Consider the following 26,370-nt stretch of genomic DNA (forward strand, 5'->3'; position numbering starts at 1 on the left):
ATAAATGTGCATCTCCCATTAGTGACACGTGTCTAACAACCTTACTCCTTGACACGATAGTCGGCACACAATTTTCTATATCCTCATCACTTCACCTTCTAATCTGACAACCACAAGAATTGTCTCGCCTTTTTGTTATCACGATCCAATGGTCCTTCTTAAAAGAGGATTTGAAGGATTTTCTTAAAAACCCTAATGACTTCGTCTTCTTCTTCCTCCATGTGAGCGAGCCTTCTGCTTTTACGAACTCCGGTAGACTCTCTCCCTTTTCTCTTAATCTTCTTTGATCTTCCTTCTTGATTTCCATCAAGGATTCTTATGGCTTGTGGTATTCTAGGCTCATGTCAAGTTTTAATAGGGTAGAATTAATCGGCCTTTAGTTTAATTGTGAGGTCCCTCGCTCTATGCATATAATTATACCCATTGAGCGGGACCGTCCCCAACTTCCCCCTCCTGGTTATGTTACCATTTTCAAATAACAAGCCTTAGCTGACTTGCGTTTCCCCATTCCACCCTTTTTTGCTGAGGTAAGCCAATATTTTCTTCTTCCTTTACAATAATTAATGCCCGATGCCATTCGTATCCTATGCGGTGCTGCTATCGCATTTCGCATATTTAGAGTCCCTCAATCCCCTCGAGCTTTTCATTATCAATTATGTTCCCAACAAGTAGTGGAAGGTCTATTTCATTTCTACGCCCATCTGAGCACCACCATTTTTGCCGAGATACCCTCTCAAGGTACTGAGTGGAGGGATAATTTTTTTTTATTCGACTCCCCGCCCCCGTACCTTGGCTGAATGCTTCGCAATCACGCCTTCTTCTTGTGCCTTCTTTGGGTCACCCCAATATGAACCATGTTGAGACCTTTAATAAGGGCTAGAAGAGGGGTGAATAGACGGTCACACTCTATGCTCACTTCCTATACTTGTTAGCACATTAGAAATACAAAGAAGAAAATAGAAAGCTATCCTAAAGATAATAAAAACAAGAAGAACAAACTAGCACATTCATTTACATGGTTCGTAGATACCTTACTCATACTCCATAGTTGTATGTAAGGTGGGCAATCCAAATTTGTCGGTGGATGATTCCTTAGAAATCTCCGAATAGCTCAAGCTCCTTGTTAGTGGAGAAATCTCGCTACAAACACTTCATAGTGGAGCAGCAATAGCAACAAGCGCTAGTCAAGCGCTAAGCACATGAGTCCGCGACATCAGCGGTGGGATATCAAGCAGGATATGGAATCGAATGGAGCATGTATCCATTTGGGGATAAAATAAGAAGTCGACCGGCACATATGGGGAGGTACCCAATGCGTTGATCCCTTTTCATCAAGCGTTGTTCCAGACCTCATCAGAGGAACGGGGCCGATCGGACAAGGACCAGGGGTCTTCCTCAGATGACTCATCCATTCGGGATGTATGAAAAGGAAATGCACCAAGGGAAGATGATTTTCCTGAGTGAATCAATCAACAATTTTCATAGGGGATTCTGGACGACCCTCTGCCGAAGCACTGCACCCCGTTGGTGATCGAGGAATACAACGGAACTACCAATTTGAATGATCACTTGGCCAAGTTTGATGACATGACCACACTTTATCAGTACATCGACAGGGTGAAGTATTGGGTCTTCCTCACCACCCTCTCCGGATCAGTACAGTGTTGGTTCAAAAGATTATCGAGTGGATCAATCCACAACTTCAAGGACTTCCGAGCGACATTTCTACACCACTTCGCCAGTAGTCGCCGCCACCAGAAGATAAGCATCAATTTGTTCTCCTTGAAGCATGGGCCCAGGGAGGTACTGAGAGTCTACATCCAACGCTTCAACTAGGTGGCCATGAACATTCCCTTGATATCCGCAGAAGTATTTGTGATCGTCTTTTCCTAGGGCCTCACCGAAGGAGAGTTCTTCCGGTCACTCATTTGGAAGCCACTGAGGGACTTTGACCATTTGCTCAAGAGGGTCACGGAGTACATAAATGTGGAAGAAGCCCAAGCAGCTAGGAGAAAGGATGCGCTTGCCGAGCCCCCAGCAGTGCCCAAGCGGCGACCATCGAGTAGCCATCAACTCTTAAAGGGGCCCCAATCAGAAGGAGTCTAGCAACACTAGGAGTCGAGGGCACATGGCGTGCAACATGTTGCCGCCGGTCACCCAAAGGCTGCAAAAGGTAAGGCATGGAAGCCAAAATTTTGCTCCTTCCATCAGACAGTGACGCATAACACGCATGACTGTTATGATCTGACTTTGATTGTAAGTCAATTGTCTGCACGGGGATATCGCCATCGGTCACCATCACCCGATCAGTATTATTGACGCCGATCAATCAACTGGAAGGAAGAAGAGAGAGGGGCGTCTGAGCGGCGCCATAATCAGCCCCAGCAAAGGAATAACTCAAGTCCTACCCGAGCTTCTACTGAGCAGAATAGACCCTCGGCTCAGGGGGAAGAAAACAAGAGCAACATGGCTCGGGGAGAAATTAGAATGATTGCTTGTGGGCTGACCGGGGGTGATTCCAACCAAGCGAGGAAATCACACGCTTGGTGAATGGAGATCAATGCTGTTGGATGCAGCAAGGAGAAGGCTGAAGGACTTGAGATCAGCTTCAGCCCCTGAGACTTAGAGGGAGTACAGATCCCTCACAATGATGTCCTAATAATTCGAGCAATAATCGTTAATTATACTATTCATCGGACCTTTGTTGATATAGGGAGCTCGGTGAATATTATATTCAAGAAGGCATTCGACCAGCTGTAAATCGACAAGAGCGAGTTGCAGTCAATGATGACCCCACTCTATGGATTCACAAGCAACAAAGTGTTGTCAATTGGCTAAGCATGACTGGCCATTTCCCTGGGAGAGGAGCCACTGAAGAAGACAAGAGCCATAAATTTCATGGTGGTAGACGCGCCGTCCTTCTACAACGTCATATTAGGACGATCGACCCTCAATGAGTTCCGAGCAACAGTGTCCAACTTCTGCCAAAAGATTAAGTTTCCAATGGATAATGAGGTGGGCAAAGTTAAAGGTGACTAGCTGGCCGCTCGACGATGCTATGTAGAGATGGTCAAGTCTGAAGCAAAGGTCACTTAGAAAAACCCGTGCTTAGAGGTGAATGCTATCATGGAGAAACCTTCAACGTTGGTCTACAAGGAAAAAGGGGACATCTAGATCTATCCCAGTCTGTCGGAGGTGCGTGAGTAAATATAGATGTACTTGCATAAGTGTATATAAGTTTGAGTTAAACTTAGATTTTCCAATTAGTCAATAGAATATGTATTTCAAAGATTGGTTCCCAGGTCGTGGCGAGGCACTTGACTTTCTTGGGCATGAGATCATCCACCACTTCCTAGACAGAACCGCTCAAGGAAATTATATTTAATTTTCTTTTTGAAACCCCTAGGTTTAACTGGATAAGTGTAAATTATGCCTAGGTCCTTAAACTATCCTAAATCTAAACATGTATAAAAAAAAATAAATAAACAAGCATCAATCAGTTCTATCTATTGGTAAAGATGGTCTTTCTATTGGCTCCCCCTGGATCATAGCCTCGATATGGTCTATCAAGGTAATGGATTTGATCCTTGGGGACCCAATATTGTCCAAGTCCAACTTGATTAACCAAGTTTGACTTGGGGACCCATGCTTGAATTATGTTTCTATTATTTCTATTAACTAAGGATAGATATGATTTATATTTACCTTTGGTTTTGAATCCAAGTCCGGACTTGTTGTAAACGGCTCGCTGTTTTCCAAGAATCAGATCCAAATTCTTGGAACCCATAGTGAACCGTTCCAACGTGTCCTTGAGTTCTTTAATTTGAGTTTTCAAATTGGAATTTTCTTCCTCAAGTTGTTGAACTTGAGTTGAACTTCCAATTTGAATAGGCTCAGTTAAAGAACTTGAGTCTGTCACTTCCTTAAAGGTTGTTACCTCCTTTTGGAGTGACTTGACCCCGAACATTGGATTTAGCTAATTTCTTAAGCAAGTAAGGAATTAACTTTTGCAAATCATCTAATTGAGTTTCGGAAAGTAAGGCACTTATAGTGGGGTTCGGTCCTTCGGAAACGGATGCGGATTCGTGGCTTCGCTCGGACTCAGTTTTCGACTCGCTCTCGGTTTCGGACTCGAATTCGAACTCGGTTTTGTCAATATTTACTTGTACTAGCAACGCGAGGAAACTTGTCGGTTCTTCTTCGTCGGACTTGAATTCATCTAACGACTCGAACCGGGTTGCCTTTAATGCTTTCTTTCTTTGTTTCTTCTTATTTGGATAGTCCAGTTTGTAGTGCCCCTTCTGGTTATAGTTGTAGCAGGTGACTCCAGACTTGTCCTTTATGTTTGTTTGAGTCGCCTTTTTCGACTTGCATATCTTCCGTACGAGCTTTATCAGTTTAGAAATAACTTCATCGTCGTCCTCTGCATCTGATTCATCTTTGGACTTGGGTTTGGTTTTGCGCCTCGACGTCGGTTCGCGCGTTCTGCTGGTACCTACAACCAAAGAAACACCTTTCTCGACTGGGCGTGCATTAGTCTGCTCATGCAATTCTGATTTAGAAAAAAGTTCGTCTAATTTGATTGAAGAGAGGTCCTTAGAAACCTTGTAAGCATCAACCATGGATGCCCACAAAGTGTTCCTCGGAAAAGCGCTAAGCGCGTACCTTATTATGTCACGGTTTTCTATCCTTTGGCCGATTGCGTGAAGGCCGTTTAGGAGGTCCTGGATGCGCGCATGAAGCTGACTCGCCGTCTCACCTTCCTGCATTTTGATGTTATATAATTTATTTAAAATTAAATCACGCTTACTTACTTTAGCGTTGGAGGTGCCCTCGTGCAGCTCGATTAGTTTGTTCCACAACTCTTTTGCACTTGAGAATGGTCCAACTCTGTTGAGTTCTTCTTTTGAAAGTGTAGCATGCAGGTTGCTTTGGCATTAGCTTCCACCTTCTTCATGATACTGGTGTCCCAGTTGATGCAGGAGACCAGTTTTCTGGTGTCGTCGCATGGAAGTTCGAGACCGGTTTGGATGATAATCCACATCTCGACTTGCGTCTTGAGGTGGTATTCCATCCAGTTCTTCCAATAAGCAAAATCCTCGCCGGAGAAGAGTGGCGGGCAGACTGTGCTAAAGCCTTCTTGGGGGGCCATTTTAAACCTTGCACACAAAGAATACGAAAACAGAATATCCCAGGACTTGATCCTGGATTAGTAGTGCGATATGGAATTAAAAAAGAAAAGCGAGATCGAGTGGTGTTGCACCGACTTCGAGCAAAAATCAATTCAAATGAAAAACTAGATCGGAATATAGTAATTATACTAATTCTGATCGACTCCGAAAAATTTGAAAACACCACGAAAAATTTGCTTGACTGGTGGTTGCACCAAATCGATGCGACCCCGCTCTGATACCAATTGTTGGATCGAAAGCGCTAGAGGGGGGATGAATAGCGCTCGTGGCTTTCACTCATTTCGGATTTGTAAAACACTCGAGAAGTAGCAGCGGAAATAGATAAAATAACAAACACACAGAAGACTCCAAGATTTACTTGGTTCGGAACCTAGGGTGACTCTTACCCCAAGGCCCGCGATCGTTGATCGCTTTCGGTGGGCAACAACTATAATATCGCAAATCTTTTACAAGGAAATAAGTACAAGTATTAAACTTTAAAAGATTATACCGACAAATACAAAGATGAATGAAGTGGTTGTCAATTGTCGGAGTAGAAGAGTCTAGTTGAAGCTTTCAGAGCAGCGTACAAGATCACAAGTTCTTCTGTTTGAGTTCTGTACTGAAGTTGCACCCCAAGGCTTCTTTTTATAGCCTCTGCAAGACTGATCCAGATCCTCGAACCTCGAGATCAGATTTGACCCGAAGCGGATCGGTCGACCGATCCCCAGTTCGGTCGACCGATCAGATGACCTCCACCTCATCCGATCTGCTCGCTCCGCTTCGATCTGGTCAACTTCTATCCCATGTTCGGTCGACCGATCAGCTGCTCTGACTCAGTCCAGCTGGCCTGATCCAGTCGACGCCCAACCTTGGTTCGGTCGACCGATCCCTAGGTCCGGTCGATCGATCCCCTGGTTGAGCCCGGTTCAACCTCTGGAAATCTGTTCTGCTGGCTTGGGGGTTCGGTCGACCAATCCCGGTCAGTCCTAACCCTATATAAAAATATTAGTTTCCTGCAAAACAGAGTTAGAACACAAACGATAATATAGAAATAAATTTGACAGTCTCCAGACTGTCCGATTCTGACTTCGGATTTCCTCCCGGAAACCCTAGGTCGAACCGAGGCCTACTGTTCCCTCTTCCGCGGAACGCGTCCTCACCTACTTCACTCAGGAGACTTTACCTTTGCTCAGCGTCCGGTCCGATGCTTCCGGTCTTCATGCTGGACGTCCGTTTCATGACCCGTCCAGACTTCTACCCGGTTAGCGACACCAGGATTTTAACCTAGGGTTACCGCCCCCTAGGATTTTTGCCCCAAGTTTCGACCCACCAAGACTTTCTACATAGGGTTACCACCCCCTATGACCTAGGGTTACCACCCCCTAGGATTTTCCATTTGCCTAACCACATCTAGGACTTTCCTGAAACACTCAATCATACACATTAGATAATAATTAAAGTTAACTTTGAATCCCTTTGCCATCATCAAAACTAAGGTTCGATTATCGGATGCCTCCCGCACCAACAGTTTCACTTCTTCCTCCTTTTTAGATGTTGAGTTATTCTCCACATCCGATTGGTCCTTCTCCTCCTCTTAGACTATTGGGCTCTTCTCCTTGAGCTCCTCCACTTCATGGACTCATGTAGGACTTTCATGAAATGTGATTACCTTTTTACAAAGGTCACTTGCATTCTTGTAACCACCTACACTAACCAACACATTAGAAGGTAAAAGATTTAATAAAATTCTTGTTACTACCTTGTCCATCTCTAATTGCCCCTTTTGTTCCTTGGTTCAACATCAAGGTCAGAGACACTTTCCATTGTTATCCATTGGAGCTTCAAACGGTTCCCCCCAACACAATCCATGGGTTCCAATTCGTTTAGAACCATATCTCCAAGCACTTCCTTCAATAGTTCAAGTCCTCGTGCTCGTATGGAGGTGGGATCCAGATGTCCCATCTTAGGGGGACCTTCCGACTCCATCTCATCGTCTTCTTCCTCTAGTGCATGATCCTTCCGGTGATTAGTCCTTCAAGAGCACTCCTCTCTCTAATACCAATTGTTGAGTTCTTTAACACCAACTAGAGGGGGTTGAATAGATGGTCACCCTCTACGTTCACTTCCTACACTTGTTAGCGTAGCAGAAATACAAACAAGCAAATAGAAAGCTAAGATAAAGACAATAAAAATAAGAAGAACAAACCAACACCTTCGTTTACATAGTTCCGAGATAACTTAGTTCTACTCCATGGTTGTCAGTAAGATGGACGATCCCAATCCGTTAGTGGATGATTCTCATAAAAGCTCCAGCAAGCTTAAGTTGCTTGTTGGTAGAGAAATCTTACCACAAACACTTAAACACACACTCTTGATTACCAAGAGAGCTTCGGAGACTCTAATAGGGGTAAACCACTTCTATTATTGTCACCAAAGGCAACCACCCCAAGCTCTATTAAATAAAGCTCGTGAGGAAAACACCAAGCTATTTTTTCATTATCAGTCGACTGGCCTCATGTGGAATTCAACTATTATATGCTAACAACTCGATACCAATCGACTAATGCCAGACAGTCGACTGGTCCACTTCAGTTGAGAGAACAAAAATATTATGTTCACTCACCAATCAACTAGTACACACACTAGTTGACTAGTAAACCCTAAACATAGGGTTTACCCCGGGTACATTCTCTCAGCACTTGTCCTCACCCGCATAATCTTGACCTTACCTTTTAGCCTCCTCCATCAGCCTTGCGCCCCTTAAATGCTTCCCGATCCTTCACGCTTTGTCTTCAAGAGCTTCCTTCAACCTTGTCCTTGTTGTTAAGTCGCCAAGAGACTCCTCACTTCCGGGGATTCATCCTTTGCTAAGAGCTCCTCTCTCCAGGACTTTAATCTTGCCAAGTCATACTTGGACTTACGTTGCTAAGACTACATACTTGGACTTAAATTGACAAGACTACACTTAGACTTTCACCTTTGCCAAAATCCTACTTGGACTTTGCTTTTGCCAAGATCACACTTAGACTTTTCTTGTTGTACCTACATCCTACATACTCATAAGAGCATATTATATACAACAATAATCCTAACTTAAACTTTTACTCAAACAATAAAATCTAGGATCACACAGATTGCTCTAACAAATCGAACCTTCCTCGAAAAAATTTCCAAATTACCTAAATTATAGCTTGACCTCCCTAAATTATTCCAAGAGAGTCTGTTGTATATCTTTGGGATGAGCCTCACTTAGTTGGGGTTGGAATCCTCCTTTGTAAGAAACTCTCATTCCTCTTTTAGTATTGAGTGCAATTGAAACCTTTTTCTTCTTTTTGTAGCGGAGTATATATCTCGAGCTATCTGTTTGATGACCACCAAACTAAATAAAGATACCCTAAATCGAATTGGCAAGACAATTCTGGACGCACAAAAAGTCGAACAGGTAGCCTCAGAGTTTGCTCGTTCTCAAGCTCCAGACACAGCATGAGAGTCTTCCAACTCAGATGTACTTGTTGGTTGCTACTCGGAAAACCTAGAGGTTCCACTGTACAAAAATTTTGTACAAAGGTCTAAACCTTTTCCTAGCTACCATGTGTTCTTTTAAATTAAATTTTGGATCGCTTGCAGAACTTAACACGTTTGATCCAAAACTTAATCTATTCGTTCTTTTAGGTTTTGACTTGGGTCTCCTGCGGAACTTAACAGGTTCGACCCAAATCACCTTAAGTTATTAATTCCATTAAATATTAATTTCCATAATTGGTTCCCAGTACTGACGTGGCGAGGCACACGACCTTCTTGGATATGGGAGCAACCACCACCGACTAGACAAAACCTTTTATGGAAAGCTAATATTTAATTTCCTAAAATAACTTTAGGTTAACCAAAAAGAACAATCAAATCACAAGGAAAAATAAAACAAAAGAACACAACATCAAAAAATATATTCGAAATACTAGAATCGTAAGCCTCTTGTATTTGGTATTATTTCCTTAAATAACTAGTATGATGCGGAAAGGAAAAATTACTAGTTATACCTTCTAGAAAGACTTCTTGATCTTCTACCGTATTCCTCTTCTAACCTCAGACGTTGTGTGGGCAACGATCTTCCGAGATGAGAAACCACCAACCACCTTCTTCTCCTCCTAGCTAGGTTCGGCCACAACAAGGAAGCTTTACCAAGGATGAAGAATAAATCACCAACCAAGCTCCAAGGGATGCAAGCTTTCTCTCCTTCTTCTTCTTCTTCTTCTCCAAGTAGTATCCGGCCTCCACAAGATCTCCAAGCAATAGGGATGATTCGGCCACCACAAAGAGGAAGAGAAGAAAAGAGGTTGGCCGGCCACAACACCAAGGAAAAGAGGAAGAGAAATAATAGAAGTTGTACCTCATGAAGGCACCCCCTCCCCTTCTTTTATATTCCTTGGCCTTGGTAATTCAGGAAATTTAATTACAATAAAATTTTCTTAATTTTTCTTGACATGAATTAATTAAGAAAAATTAAACAAAATTTCTTAAAACAACATGTCTTGGTTGGCCACATCAAAGAGAAGCAAATTAGACAAGTTTCAATCAACAAATTAAAACTTCCTAATTTGTTTCCGGAATTTTTTTAAAATAAAATTTCTCTTCAATAATCCCTTCATAGTTAAAAAGAAATTTCTATAATTTTAATTTTTCAACATGTGAATAATTTTTAAAGAGAAAATAAAATATTTCTCCAATCTACAAATAAGGAAAGAGATTTAATCTCTTTCTTTAATCTTTTGTAGATCCTTTTCAAGAGAGATATTTTAATTTTAATTCTCTTTAATAAATTATATCTTCCACATAATAAAAATTAAAATTAAAATTCTTTTTAATTTAATTATGGCCGGCCCCTCTAGCTTGGGTTCAAGCTAGGGCCGGCCACCCTAAACCATGCTTAGGCCGGCCCTAGCTTGATTCCAAGCTAGCTTGGCCGGCCCCCTTTAGGTGGGTATAGAAGGTGGGTATAGGTGGATATAGTACTCTATAAATAAGAGGCTACGATAGGGACCGAGAGGAGAAATTGATTTTGGTCTCCCGATAAAATTAAGCATCCCGTGTTCGCCCCGAACACACAACTTAATTTTATCAATAATAATTCATTCCACTAGAGAACTATTATTGAACTACCGCACCAATCCCAAATTACATTTTTGGGCTCCTTATTATGAGTGTGTTAGTCTCCCTGTGTTTAAGATATCGAATGTCCACTAATTAAGTGAGTTACTGACAACTCATTTAATTAATATCTTAGTCCAAGAGTAGTACCACTCAACCTTATCGTCATGTCGGACTAAGTCCACTGCAGGGTTTAACATGACAATCCTTATGAGCTCCTCTTGGGGACATTATCAACCTAGTATCTCTAGGACACAATTTCCTTCTATAATCAACAACACACACTATAAGTGATATCATTTCCCAACTTATTGGGTTTATTGATTCATCAAACTAAATCTCACCCATTGATAAATTAAAGAAATAAATATCAAATATATGTACTTGTTATTATATTAGGATTAAGAGCACACACTTCCATAATAACTGAGGTATTTGTTCCTTTATAAAGTCAGTGATCCTGTCCGAACTAGAAGTCAACAGACGCTGGGCACGTGGCACTCTCCGGCTCGCTGATGTAGATCTCCCACGGGTGGCGCGATGCTCCGGCTAACCTGCACAGAAGTCGAGCCGGGAAGGGGGTTCCCGGCGGCGACCCTCCGACGCTCAAGTCAGGTAAATTACGATGAACAAGGTGGCTCCCCAAAGTCTCAGAATACGTAGCAAATCTTACCTCCGGCGAAACCTGAGGTTCTTTATATAGAGCTGTGAAGGGTTTGGGCATGCGTACCGATGTGCATACGTGTCCTCTGTCCTTTCCTAGGTATGCGGCTGTCAGAAAGCTTACCTGTCCTTTCCTAGGTATGCGGCTGTCAGAAAGCTTACCTGACCCATATCGCTACAGTCGAAGCATGCCCTCGATGGGACAGTTGAATCCCCTGTCACAAGATTTGGAGCATGGCACACACGTGAAATCTACCGGTTGTCAGAGAAAGAAATCCTCTGGCCTTTTCCTTTGCTCCAAACTTGTCGTCCGAGCGGACAGATCCCTCAACATCTGACCGGACATCCGCGGTGGTTTACTTGTGCTTTGTGGAGACTAATAAACAGGGGTGCTTTATGACTGTGGTCGATCAAAAGGTCAGCTCGGTCCATGACCTTTTTAACTGAGCGTCGGAACCCCGATTTGACAGGGTGCCTCCCCACCATAAGTGCGAGCCGGCCAGACCCATCCGGATATTCGATTCCATTGGCCTGCCGGCAGTCCGGTCGGACCGGCCGTCTACAGCCGTCCGTCCGGCCGGACCACATGCTACCCGGATGGACGGCTGCTCCGATGACTTCCACGGGGCATTGACTTTGCAAGAGGGGGGGGGCCGCTCTTACTACCGGATCACTTGCCTCCCCTTCAAGTCTAGTCGAAGGAGGCGAATAGTCCGACTGACTGGACTGTGAGTCTAGCCGAACTGCTCGTCCATACTAATACTCTCCGCCCGGTCAGCGGCAGAGATATCCTTGAATGAATCAAGGATGGCCTTCACCGGATCTCCTTGCGTTCTGCGCCAATCTTCGACATCAAGGTTGATCATGCCTTCATTAAATGCTCCGAATGATTGACTGCCACGTGGAGCAACGCCATCGGAGTACGGAGGCGGTGGCATGATGTTTTGATGTGATCGAAGCAATTCGAAATAAATGGCTAGATGCATGCTTCGATTCCTGTAACCTGGATCCGACGGTGGAGGCCGCCCGGCCCTCACCCTATAAATTCTTAACACTTCCTTCTCACCTTCACTTGCCTCCATTACCTCTACTATTGCCCTCTACGCTTCGGAGTTCCGGCAATCTTGTTTCTGCCTTTTGACGCTCTTCGGCGCCTTTCTTCGATCCCTCTCATCTCAGTAAGCTTTTAGATCTTTCCTTCTTCCTTTCCGGTATCTAATTCGCATTTCTTCCCCTAGTTCCAGACTTTAAAACTCCTTTTCTTCGTCTTTGAAACTTCCTTTTTGCTTTCTTCTGTCCGGATCATGGCCAGTTCTTCTCATCCCGAAGAACAATCCCTAGGCCCATGGTATACCACCATGCGGTCCCGTTTCGAACAACGGGATTTTGATATTTTGGCTGACAATTTCGAAATTCCCGAGGATTTCGAAGTTCGCCTAGCTGGTCCCGCCGCTCGGCCACACCGACCGCCGCGCGGCGGTTTCTGTGTCTTCCGCGACCAATTTACCGCCGGTCTGCGGTTCCCCGTGCATCCTTTTATAGTAGACGTTTGTAATTATTTTGGCGTGCCGCTCGGAAGTTTAGTACCAAATACCTTCCGTCTCCTCTGCGGTGTTGTCGTTTTGTTTAAGATTCATAACATTCCCCTCCGACCGGAGGTCTTCTTTTACTTCTATTACCCTAAGCAAGCCGAGCCGGGCACCTTTATGTTCCAAGCTCGGCCCGGTCTGGTCTTCTTCAATAAACTACCCACTTCCAATAAACATTGGAAGGACTATTATTTCTACATCCGCATGCCCAGTCAGCCAAACTTTTCGACCCAGTGGCAGGTCAGTCTACCTCCTACTCCCGAGTTGAAGAAATTCAAGACCCGACCGGATTATCTTCACGCCGCAAATGTACTAGCCGGTCTGCGGCTCGACATCAACAAATTCTTCACGAGGGAGTGATGTACATTTTTGGGCTGAGTCCTATACGGACTCCTCTTCCGACCAGCTTCGGTAAGAATTTTACTTGGGCATTTGCTTTAATTGCTAACTGATTTCTTCTTCTTTTCATGCAGCTGACATCGTTATGGACTCGGTGATGGCCGGCGTTCTGAAGAGAAAAGCAGCGGCGCTGGAGGCCGCGGCGACCAAGGAAATGGAGGCGCTGGGTATTCAGCCGGTCGGTTCTCACGAAGGAGAGAGCGGCACCCAGGCCGAATCGGACGCTCGGGCCTCTCAACAGCAGGTGGCGAGCGGAGCAACCCCCTCCAGGGAACCAACGGGGCCCGAGGAAGGGTCCGTTCGGGAAGAACAACCACTGCAAAAGAGGCGCCGGGTAGAGACTCCGCTGCGATCGGCTACCTCCGCGGTCCGACCATCTGACCGGGCTGCCATGACTGCTAAAGGCAAGGCGCCTGTGCCCGAGACCATTTCGTCCGACTGGACTCCGTCTGACTGGGACGAGCTGACTGCTCCGGTTGAGGCCATTCCGGTCGACACTCTCCCCCCTGCTCACCGTTCAGCCCAACGCTCGACCATCCATTCGCGGCTGTCTGCGCCAGCTTCTGATCCCGGCCGGGCGATCCCTGGTCACGGTCGCACAATACGGGTAACTCTTCATCTTTCGACTAAAGAGTTGCTACCAGAAGCCGACCAGCCAACCGTGCCCGAGCACACCATTACTTTGAAGGGGCCCCTCGCCGAGATGTGGGCCGACGCTCGGGCGCGCGTAGCAATGATCCCCCTCCGGAACTTAGCCAACAGCCACATGCAAGCGGCTACGGGGGTAAGCTTGTTGAAGTTTTGTCATAATATTTCCGCTCGGCTTTTGACAACTGCGCCTTCTTGCTTCAGAGATGGGTGGAAGAGATAGCAGTTTCCAACCGCCTGGCCATGGCAGACGAGGAGATAAGGCAACTAAAGGCGGCAGGTGGTCCGAGCGGCTCCCAAGGCCCTTCCTACTCCGAGCTGCAAAAAGAGCTGAAGAAAGCTCAAACTCTGCTGGCTGCTGAGCAGAAGAAGACAGCTGACCAGGCCCACGCCCTAGCCGAGTCCGAGCGATAAGTCAAGTCGCTTGATGCAAAGATAACTCTGGCCACTACTCAGAAGAACACAGCCATCTCCGATCTGGAGAAGAAAAACGTGGAGGCCCGGGGCCTGGAGTTGAAGATAAAGGAGCTGACGGAGCAGCTCGACCAGGAGAAGGCAGGCCGCTCGGCCGATGCGAAGAAAATCGAACATCTGAATGAGGCCCTCACAAGCTCCCAGGCAACCTTCAAAGAATACCAGGATGCCGAGCCGAGCCGAGTTGCCGCTCTACGACAAAGCCATATCCGATCGCCCGAGTTCTCGGAGAAAATTTGCGAGCGGATGTACTCAGCTTTCGACTTGGCCATTACAGCCACTATGACTTATCTGAAGTCGAAGGGCCTTCTTCCGGAGTCCACCAATATTCCAGCCGGCGATCAGGTGGAGCTCCTGAACAACATTCCGAGGGACCTTTACGACTACATCGAGTAGTTCTTGTAATTTCGCCGCTCGGCTGAACATGAATCTTTTTGTACTTAGGCCACTCGGCCTAAGGTTTTAATTTCAATGAAATGCTTTCCTTTTGTGCACCCCCTCTTTTTGCACTATCCCCTCGCTAATACTTGTGCTGCCCGCTCGTCTACAATCACACCTTTGACCTTCGAGGTGCATTCTCGCAAGTGTTTTCCCCAGCCCTTCCGTTCGGCCGAATATCATCCGATGTTGCCAAGAATCGCTCGTTATAAGCCGATCAGAACTTTTGTACCTCGAATCTGAGCGGAACTTAGCTCCGGTCTAACTATCGGCGGAGAATACGGATAATTGTAGTGTCGACGATATTCCGCTCGGATTAGTTATAGACGCCGAGGCGTCTCTAGATGTTTAACGTCGGTGCTTGACGGCGCGGTTATTTATAGCCGGTCGGCGCGGCTCTCGATGTTTGACGACGGTGCTCGTCGATCTTCCGCTCGGGGATTTATAGACGCCGGCTCGTCTCTCGATTTTTAACGTCGGTGCTCGACGGCGCGGTTATTTATAGCCGGTCGGCGCGGCTCTCGATGTTTAACGACGGTGCTCGTCTCTCGATTTTTAACGTCGGTGCTCGACGGCGCGGTTATTTATAGCCGGTCGGCGCGGCTCTCGATGTTTAACGACGGTGCTCGTCGATCTTCCGCTCGGGGATTTATAGACGCCGGCTCGTCTCTCGATTTTTAACGTCGGTGCTCGACGGCGCGGTTATTTATAGCCGGTCGGCGCGGCTCTCGATGTTTAACGACGGTGCTCGTCGATCTTCCGCTCGGGGATTTATAGACGTCGGCTCGTCTCTCGATTTTTAACGTCGGTGCTCGACGGCGCGGTTATTTATAGCCGGTCGGCGCGGCTCTCGATGTTTAACGACGGTGCTCGTCGATCTTCCGCTCGGGGATTTATAGGCGCCGGCTCGTCTCTCGATTTTTAACGTCGGTGCTCGACGGCGCGGTTATTTATAGCCGGTCGGCGCGGCTCTCGATGTTTAACGACGGTGCTCGTCGATCTTCCGCTCGGGGATTTATAGACGCCGGCTCGTCTCTCGATTTTTAACGTCGGTGCTCGACGGCGCGGTTATTTATAGCCGGTCGGCGCGGCTCTACGGTTTAACGTCTGGGCTAGACGGCCTTTAAGGCTAACTCCTTACCAGGTCGAGCGACCTTGGCCTTCCTTGCAGCAGAAAATACTCAATGTGCTTTCATCTTTCTACTTCCTCCGACCGGACGGTACGGGGCCTTCGTTCATCGAGCGCTTGGCTCGACCCATTTACCACCGGCCGAGCGGCGCGGGGCCTTCGTTCCTTGATGACGATGCCTTATATTTGTTCTTTTGATTTTTCATTTCTGTATTTCAAGTATTCAGTCGAAAAAAAAATACACAGGATGATTTACAGTGGTACACCTTTCATCCCGCCCGGTAAGGCTGGAGGTGGTTTGCGCTCCACGGCCTATCTAGCTGCCGACCGTCCTCATCCTCCAAATAATACGCGCCCGAGCGGAGTTTTTCGATGATTTTGAAGGGACCTGCCCACGGAGCCTCAAGCTTGCCGACGTCGCCGACCGGTTTGACTTTCTTCCAGACAAGGTCGCCGACCTGGAATGATCGGGGAATGACGCGTCGGTTGTAGTTTTGCTTCATCCGTTGACGGTATGCCATCAGCCGAACGGATGCCTTGGCACGCTCTTCGTCAACCAAATCCAGCTCCATATTCCTCCGCTCGGCGTTGCCTTCATCATAACACTGGACCCGGACGGACTCGACGCCGACTTCAACCGGAATGACCGCTTCACCGCCGTATACCAGATGAAAAGGTGTAACGCCCGTTCCTTCCTTAGGAGTTGTTCGGATGGCCCATAAAACGTCCGGCACTTCATCCGGCCAACTTCCTCCCACGTGGTCGAGCCGAGCGCGCAGAATACGGAGAATTTCCCGGTTGGCTACTTTGGGGGTAAGCCACGGACGTGAAGTGTTGCTCGATGCCGTAGCTTTTGCACCAATCTTCCAGCACTTTCCCTGTGAATTGCCGCCCGTTATCGGAAACCAATCGGCGAGGTATACCGAACCTACATATGATGTGTTGCCAGATGAATTTCTTGACCATCTGCTCGGTGATCCTGGCTAGTGGCTCGGCCTCCACCCACTTGGAGAAATAATCGACCGCCATCAGCAAAAATTTCCTCTGCCCGGTCGCCATCGGAAATGGACCCACAATATTCATTCCCCATTGATCGAACGGACATGAAACGGTTGATGCTTTCATCTCCTCTGCCGGTCGGTGCGAGAAGTTGTGATACTTCTGGCATGAAAGGCATGTAGATACTGTCCTAGCGGCGTCTATTTGTAAGGTTGGCCAAAAGTATCCAGCTAGCAAAATCTTCTTGGCTAGTGATCGTCCGCCCGGATGTCCTCCGCACGATCCTTGATGTACCTCCTGGAGGATGTAAGCCGAATCTTCCGAGCTCACACACTTCAACAACGGGCGAGAGAAAGCCTTCTTGTAGAGCTGATCGCCGATAAGTGTGAACCGACCGGCCCTCCTCCTGAGCAGCTGGGCTTCATCCCGATCGGCCGGTGTGGCTCCCGAGAGGAGGAACTCTATGATGGGTGTCCTCCAGTCGCTTGGAAATGTGAGGCCTTCCATCCGGTCGACGTGCGCCACCAGCAGTACTTTTTCAATTGGTTGCTGAATGGCGACCGGCGTTATAGAACTTGATAGTTTGGCCAACTCATCGGCTGCCTGGTTCTCCGTTCGGGGAATCTTTTGAATAAGGACCTCTCGGAAAGTAGCTTTGAGTTTTTCAAAGGCTTCAGCGTAGAGCTTAAGCCGAACGCTGTTGATTTCAAAGGTACCAGAAAGTTGCTGAGCGGCCAACTGTGAATCCGAATAGAGTGTCACCCGACCGGCTCCCACATGCCGTGCTGCCTGCAATCCGGCTATGAGAGCCTCATACTCTGCTTCATTGTTGGTGGCTTTGTAATCCAGTCAGACGGATAGGTTCATCTTTTCTTCTTGAGGTGAGAGCAGCAATATTCCAATCTCACTTCCGAGCCGAGTAGAAGACCCATCCACATATATTCTCCACAGAGCTTCCGTCTCTGGCCTCTGCACTTCGGTCACAAAATCAGCCAAGGATTGCGCTTTGATCGCCGAGCGGGGTTGATATTGGATGTCAAATTCACTTAGTTCTGTCGTCCACTTGATGAGCCGTCTGGACGCTTCTGGATTCAACAGCACTCTTCCTAGTGGACTGTTCGTCCGAACGATGATGGTGTGAGCCAAGAAATATGGTCGAAGGCGCCGAGCGGCTAGAACTAAAGCAAAGGCCAACTTCTCGAGCCCGGTGTAACGAGATTCAGCATCCTTCAAGATGTGACTTAGAAAATACACCGGCTGCTCTTCGCCGCTCGCCCTCCAGCATGCTCAGTTGACGACAGATACATATAAAGTGACTCACCCCCGATCGGCTTGGCAAGTACAGGCAGAGAATTTAGATATGTTTTCAATTCTTCAAATGCTCGGTCACATTCTTCATCCCACTGGAACTTAGTAGCCTTGCGCAGGATCTTGAAGAATGGTAAGCTCCGGTCGGCGGTTTTGGAGATGAATCTGGACAAAGCAGTTATCCGACCGGTCAACCGTTGCACTTCCCTTGTATTTCTGGGAGGCGGCATGTCTTGCAGAGCTTTCACCTTGCTGGGATTGGCTTCAATTCCCCGCTCGGTCACTATATATCCCAAGAAACGCCCCCCTTTTGCTCCGAACAAGCATTTCTGGGGATTTAACTTGACTCCATATTTGCGTAGCGTTCGGAAGGTTTCTTCCATGTCCTTGAAGAGATCGGCCGCTCGGACGGATTTGATAAGAATGTCGTCCACGTAGACTTCCAGATTCCACCCGATCTGCTCCCTGAACACTTTGTTCATCAAGCGTTAATAGGTGGCCCCGGTATTCTTCAATCCGAACGGCATCACCTTGTAGCAATATGTGCCGTCGGCAGTCACGAAGCTAACCTTTTCCTGATCTTCACGGGCGAGCGGCACCTGATGATAGCCTTGGTATGCGTCGAGCATGCAAATCAATTCGCAACCGGCCGTAGAGTCCCTAGTTGATCTATCCGGGGCAAGGGATAAAAATCTTTGGGGCATGCTTTGTTCAAGTCCCGAAAGTCAATGCAAACCCTCCACTTGCCGCCCGGCTTGGAGACTAATACTACGTTAGCCAGCCAGCTCGGGAACTGCACCTCGCGTATGTGGCCGGCCTCCAGAAGTTTCTCCACTTCCGCCCGGATGATGGCATTCTGCTCAGCACTGAAATCCCTTTTTCTCTGCTTCACTAGCCGAGCGTCCGGTCGGACATGCAACTCATGCTGCGCTAAGCTCGGCGAAATTTCGGGCAACTCATGTGTCGACCAGACGAAGACATCATGATTTCGTTGGAGGCATTGGATCAGCTCCTCCTTCTGCTCCTCCTCCAGATCAGAGGCGATAAAAGTCGTGGCCTCCGATCGGGTCGGATGGATCTGAACCTCCTCCTTTTCATCATAAATTAAAGCAGGAGGTTTCTCGGTTATGGCGTGTACCTCGATTCGGGGCGCCTTCCGAGCGGAACACGCTTCTGCTCGGACCATCTCTATATAGCACCGCCGAGCTGCTAGCTGATCTCCACGTACTTCTCCTACTTTGTCCTCCACGGGGAACTTTATCTTTTGGTGGAAGGTTGAGACAACCGCTCGGAATTCGCCGAGCGCCGGTCGTCCCAAAATGACGTTGTAGGACGAGGGAGAGTCGACCACCACGAAGTTTATTGTCCTGGTCCTCCTGAGCGGCTCCTCTCCCAGCGAGGTAGCCAGCCGGATCTGTCCGACCGGCTGAACTTCGTTGCCCATAAACCCGTAGAGCGGGGTCGTCATGGGCAGCAGCTCGACTCGATCAATTTGCAGCTGATCGAACGCCTTCTTGAAAATGATGTTAACCGAGCTCCCTGTGTCAACAGATATGCGGTGAATAGTATAATTTGCTATTACCGCTTTAATGAGCAGAGCGTCGTCATGGGGCACTTCTACTCCTTCTAAGTCTCCGGGCCCGAAAGTGATTTCCGGTCCACTTGCCCGCTCTTGGCTACAGCCGACTGCGTGGATCTGCAGCTGCCGGACGCCCGCCTTTCTGGCTCGGTTGGAGTCTCCCCCGGTCGGCCCGCCAGCAATAACGTTGATCTCGCCCCTGGAAGTATTGCTCCTGTTTTCCTCTTCCCGAGTGGACGGTCGTGACCGTTCTCTGGACGCCCGGCGATTCTCCTGTCTCGGAGATCGGCGCCGATCGGGTGTCTGTTGATGTCTCCTTTCGGTGCGGGTCCGATCAGCTTCATGGGTCCTTTGTCTCCTGTCGATGGGAGGAGACCGTCGTTCGGCTTTCCTGGGAACAGGATTGGCCACGAAGGGAAGACTTCGACAATCCCTCGTGTTGTGCATATCCGTCTGGTGGAAGGAGCAGAACATAGGGGTCCACCTCTTCTTTGGCTTGGGCCGAGCAGCCGCCACCTCTTGTACGTGTGATCTGGCGTGGGGGGATCGGATTGCTTCGGCCCTCAGTCCTCTGGGCGGCTGCTGAGCGGCGTGATGTTTCCGTTCGGCATGAATAGGTGCCCGCTCGGTTGGAGTTTCCTTTTTCCGGGCGGCTTGCGCTTCTTCCACGTTTATGTATTCGTTGGCCCGATGTAGCATGTGATCATAATCTCGGGGCGGCTTTCGGATGAGCGACCGGAAGAAGTCCCCATCCACAAGGCCTTGTGTGAAGGCATTCATCATCGTCTCCAATGTGGCCGTTGGGATATCCATCGCCACTTGGTTGAATCGCTGGATGTAAGCTCGAAGCGATTCTCTTGGCTCTTGCTTGATGGCAAACAAGCTGACACTTGTCTTCTGATAACGCCGACTGCTGGCGAAGTGGTGGAGGAAGGCCGTTCGGAAATCCTTGAAGCTAGTGATGGATCCGTCCGGCAACCTCCGAAACCACCGTTGAGCCGATCCCGAGAGAGTGGTAAGAAAGACTCGGCACTTTACTCCATGATAGAGCGTAGCTGTGTTATCGAACTTACCCAGATGATCATCCGGGTCTGTTGTTCCATTGTACTCGCCGATCGTCGGAGGCACGTAGTGCTTGGGCAGAGGGTCTCGCAGAATAGCCTCCGAAAATTGGCGATTGATCCGCTCGGGAGATGAGTCCGTTCGGGGAGCTTTCCCCTTTCTGTTATCCCGTCTGGGCACTTCGTCTGAAGAAGATCCTCTATCTCTTCGGGCTGGTACAGCTTCAGGGGTGCGAAATAAGGCCCGATGGAATGCGACGGTGGCTTGAGGTGCTTCAGCTCGGCCACCAGACGCAGATGTTGCTTGTTGCTCCGGCCGTTCGGCTGATGCTTTTTGTTTTTGCTCCATGAGTTTGGTGGCCCTCATCTCGACTAGAGCATCGAGTTCTTCTGTTGAAAGCGCCACCGTGTGTTGTCGTCCAGCCTCGTCCATTGTTTTTGTTCGAATGCAGGAGCGTTCCCACAGACGGCGCCAAATTGATCCTGTCCGAACCAGAAGTCAACAGACGCTGGGCACGTGGCGCTCTCCGGCTCGCTGATGTAGATCTCCCACGGGTGGCGCGATGCTCCGGCTAACCTGCACAGAAGTCGAGCCGGGAAGGGGGTTCCCGGCGGCGACCCTCCGACGCTCAAGTCAGGTAAATTACGATGAACAAGGTGGCTCCCCAAAGTCTCAGAATACGTAGCAAATCTTACCTCCGGCGAAACCTGAGGTTCTTTATATAGAGCTGTGAAGGGTTTAGGCACGCGTACCGATGTGCATACGTGTCCTCTGTCCTTTCCTAGGTATGCGGCTGTCAGAAAGCTTACCTGTCCTTTCCTAGGTATGCGGCTGTCAGAAAGCTTACCTGACCCATATCGCTACAGTCGAAGCATGCCCTCGATGGGATAGTTGAATCCCCTATCACAAGATTTGGAGCATGGCACACACGTGAAACCTACCGGTTGTCAGAGAAAGAAATCCTCTGGCCTTTTCCTTTGCTCCAAACTTGTCGTCCGAGCGGACAGATCCCTCAACATCTGACTGGACATCCGCGGTGGTTTACTTGTGCTTTGTGGAGACTAATAAATAGGGGTGCTTTATGACTGTGGTCGATCAAAAGGTCAGCTCGGTCCATGACCTTTTTAACTGAGCGTCGGAACCCCGATTTGACAGGGTGCCTCCCCACCATAAGTGCGAGCCGGCCGGACCCATCCGGGTATTCGATTCCATCGGCCTACCGGCAGTCCGGTCGGACCGGCCGTCTACAGCCGTCCGGCCGGCCGGACCACATTCTACCCGGATGGACGGCTGCTCCGATGACTTCCACGGGGCGTTGACTTTGCAAGAGGGGGGGCCCGCTCTTACTACCGGATCAGTCAGTATAAAAGAAACAACCTCAAATGGTCCTACTCAATACACTCTAAGTGTACTAGTGTAATTATATAGTTAAGATAAACTAATTCCTAATTACACTACGACCTTCCAATGGTTTGTTCCTTTCCATTTTGGTCGTGAGCTACTGTTTATAATTTATAAGGTACTGATAACATCATCTTCTATATGTGACACCACATACTATGTTATCTACAATATAAATTAATTGAACAACTACAAACAAATGTAGATAAATTGACCAAATGTGATTCTTTATTTAACATAAATGTTTACAAAAGCTTAGGCTTTCAGTATACACTCCAACAGTACTACTAATCTTCAAGCATAAAAGATCCTGACCAAGTGTTTTGACTTCCTCTGGATGATCAAGAGCCGAGCGCACCATTGTTATTGCATCCTAGGTTCCCCCCACTTGGGAAAAAGATTTGGCTATAACTAACCCTCCTCCAGTCGGGTCCATTGTCTTGAGGTTGAGCAATCCTTCCATTGGGCCTTCTACATCTGCTTGACTTACCGGACCGATAGGGCCTTTGTCATCTGGGTGACCTCCCCAGCCAGTAGGGTCAAGCATGGGATCTCCATCTTCTACATGCCCAATCCCACAAATGGGCCTTACCTCAGGCACTTCTTCCTCCAGGCCAAGCTCTCCTCATGACCTAGAGCATCAATTTCACCTTACATTTGGTTTTCCATCCCAACAAGGGATGGTTGCAACTCAACCATCTTACGGGGGTATTGAAGTTGAGAGACTCATTATCAGAATCCTAGACGGGTGCGAGAAGGTGACCGAAAGACTTCTCTATTTCTAAGCATGCAAATGAGTACTCTCATAATGCAACTACGATAAGTTCTTAATTTTGATTTTCTTTAGTAAATAACACTCCTCTTAGCAAGTAAACTTTCCAATGTTGTTCTTTGTAGTTTTATGCGGCCGGGTTGAACTTGAGTCCACTCATAGTAGACTTAGAGCGGGATAATAAGATCCTACGAAAGCGTGTAGAGGAACTAGAAGCTTTCTAGTTCAATCCAAGTACAGGGATGGATAATTTACAGAAAGAAGTGAACTATCAAGCTTGGTTGCTTTCAGATATAGAGAATAGCATGTGGGATTCCTAGTAACTAGTAGAGTCTCAACAAGTGGAAAAGAAGAAACTAAAAATCCTATTGCAGACCAGCAAAACAATACTCTGAGCAGAAAGTACAATGACATCCAAGGCAATCTCTGACCTAGCACAAAAAATCACTATGCTGGATGAAATAAGAATCTCTCATACCTCAGGTTCAACTGAGCAAAACAAAGAGGTATCTTCCAAAGATAAGCTGATCCTGGAGCAGCAACGAAACTTAGACATGCAAGAGGTCCAACTAGAATCAATGCAGGCCGAATTAGAGTTCGCTAAGTCTGAGATGGCTGCTTATAAGGCTAGAGAGGACTAACTATCTAAGATTAAGCGAAAAGTTTTTCTCGAATCCCCAGAGTTTGGCCAAGTATTTTCTGAGCGGATCTCTAGGACACTCATCCTGTGAGCTGAAGGGGCGCTTCAACAACTATGGGAGGTTGGTTACTTATCGATAGAGCCACCCAAATGCATTATAAATTGTCAACAACTTTTAAAGGAGCTCCCAAAAGATCTTTTAAGCAAATTTGATTGAATATATAATGTGCTTGTAATTTTTGTAGGGAAAATTGTATTTCAAATGTAAAATATGCACTAAACAGAAGCCTCGCTTATAACCCGGTCTGACTCTCGGGTGTCTGGGACATAGCTTTTGAGATATATTTGCTTGCATTTTTCATTAATTGCCAATATTCAACATTCTATTAATATATTACAAACATACTCTCAAGCCTTATAGGGTTGCAAATGATTGACACTCTAGGGTCATCCCAAGTTCTTTCCATCTACATTCTGGAGATAATAAGAGCCCGAGGCAAGCTTTTACTCCACCTTATATGGTCCACCCCACTGTGGCTCCAGTCTGTTTACATCCCCAACTGGCTTGATCTGTTTCCAGACCATGTCTCCCACTTGAAAAAAAAATCTTAGAATAATCCTTCTATTATAGTTTGCTTTATTCTTTGACGGTACTCCATTAGCCAGGCCACTACCTTATCTCTGATTTCTTCTATCAAATTGAGCTCCATAAGACACTGGCCGGCGTTGTCTTCATTGTATAATCGCCTCCGATCAAACTCCACGCCAACTTCAACTAGGATAACTACTTCACTAGCATAAACAAGATAAAAAGAGGTTATACCTGTTACTTCTCTTAAGGTAATGCGATATGCCCATAATACACTAGGCAATTCCTCTACCCAGCTTCCTCCAACATTGTCCAGCTTATTTTAGGACCTCTGATGATTTATCTATTAGTAGCCTCTACTTGGCTATTACTTTGTGGGTAAGCCACAATTGTGAAGGCCTATAGGATATCATAGCTTGAACAACACTCCCTAACTTTTTGGCCTTGGAATTAACTTCCCTTATCTGAGACAAGCTTGTATGGAATCCCAAACTAACATACAATATTTTACTAGAGGAATTAGATGATCATTCGCTTGGTTATTTTAGCAGTGATTCAACCTCCATCCACTTAGAAAAATAATCTACCACTACCAACAAAATTTTTTTCTAAGCGGGTGTCATGGGAAATAGTCCTATGATGTTTGTGCCCTACTAGTCAAACAAGTTAGAAACAATCAATGTTTTCAATAACTCTATGGGACGATGTGGAATATTCTAGTTCTTTTGACATGATAGGAAAGTCGTTACCAATTGGGCAACATTAGCTTGTAGAGTAGGCTAAAAATATCCGACCAGTAATATCTTTTGGGTGAGTGATCAGCTACCTGCATGGCTTTCGCAGGAACCTTGATGCACTTATAAGATATACTGCACGTCCTTGGGGTCGACACACTTGAGCAGTGGTTGGGAGAAAGTCCTCTTGTATAGATGATCTCCGATAAGAGTGAACCGACTGACTCTTTTTTTAATCATACATGCTTGTTCCCGATCAGGTGATAAGGCACCCTATTGGAGAAATGAAATTAATGGCGCTATCCAGTCAGTCTGTAGTTCTAGCTTAACCTTCCTTTCAATGTGAGCTACTAGTAGTGTTTGTTCCACCGGCTTGTTTAGGTCCATGAAACTATGGAGGAAGTCAATTTAGCTAGATCGCATGCTGTTTGATTTTCAACATGAGGAATCTTTTGTATAATTACCTCCTGGAACTCAACTTTCTGTTGGTGTTAAGAAGGTGAAAGGATGCATCTTCCCCTTCACCTTCCAACCCTTTCTCATTCCTCCATTAGTGGAGGTTGATGAAGATGAAAAGTCATCTTCCTCTATAATAAAGCATCCGAGGCAATTGGTGCATTGAGGAAAAGAGAGCAAGAGGGGTGCATGCATCAAGAAAGGTTGCTGTATTGTGTACACAGATGGGACTGAAGCACATCAGAAGTGCTATTAGAATTCTATCAAGACTATGTGTCTTGCAGAAAAGAAGAACATCCGAGGCATGGGATTTGGTTTGTGAATCATGAAGAACTTTCTGATTTGTTCTTGATCATTCTTCCGACAATAAGTGGTTCGTGATCATTTTTCCGACGACAAAGGAAGATCAAGATCTACTACGGGAGATCACTGTGAGTTTTATAGATTTTATATTTCTATATTTTTCATGCTTTAGAACTATCAACTTATCAAAGTACAAGTTGTAAAAGCATGAAAATAATCTATATTACATTGCTTGGAAATCACAACTTTGTGTCAGAAATTTCCTCCCAAGCTAGCAAATGGCTTGTGAATAATCGCTGTGAGAACTAGCGATCGGATTGTGCGCCAGCGGTTGTGTTACATGTTGCCAACCATGTCAGAAAGAACCGGCGACTGCTACCCACGTGTTTGTCACGTAGAAATGGTCGTAAACATCGGCGACCAAGTCGGGAGGATAGTCATAGGTGTTCTTGGTCTGCTAGCGCTAGAAATGATGCTAGAAAATCGATAGTTGATTGTCGTAGTCGGCAACCACGCCACTGCATGGGGCGGCATAAATGGTGTCGATGTGCTCATGGGAGTGGCTTCGATGGAGGAAGCGGGCATTCTTCGGCATTAGATAGAAGACGCTAGCTGGAAGGTATGCCAGCGATGACATTCCTGATCTGGCTAACGATTCCCATCTAGCCAGCGATACGCCAGTGGCCGGGACACGTTGAACAACCAACGGCGACGTCGTCAGGCCAAGGATGACCAATATCCAGCACTAGAAAGGATCAGCGACCGCTGGTGATTGGCCTTTGTGGCTGACAAGCACATCTGTCGTGGTTGTGTGGAGTTAGCATGTGGCGTAGCGAAGAAAAAGGTCGAATAGTAATTTTGTTCGTCA

This window comes from Zingiber officinale, chromosome 4A (assembly GCF_018446385.1).
Source record: "Zingiber officinale cultivar Zhangliang chromosome 4A, Zo_v1.1, whole genome shotgun sequence".
Classification (NCBI taxonomy): Eukaryota; Viridiplantae; Streptophyta; class Magnoliopsida; order Zingiberales; family Zingiberaceae; genus Zingiber; species Zingiber officinale.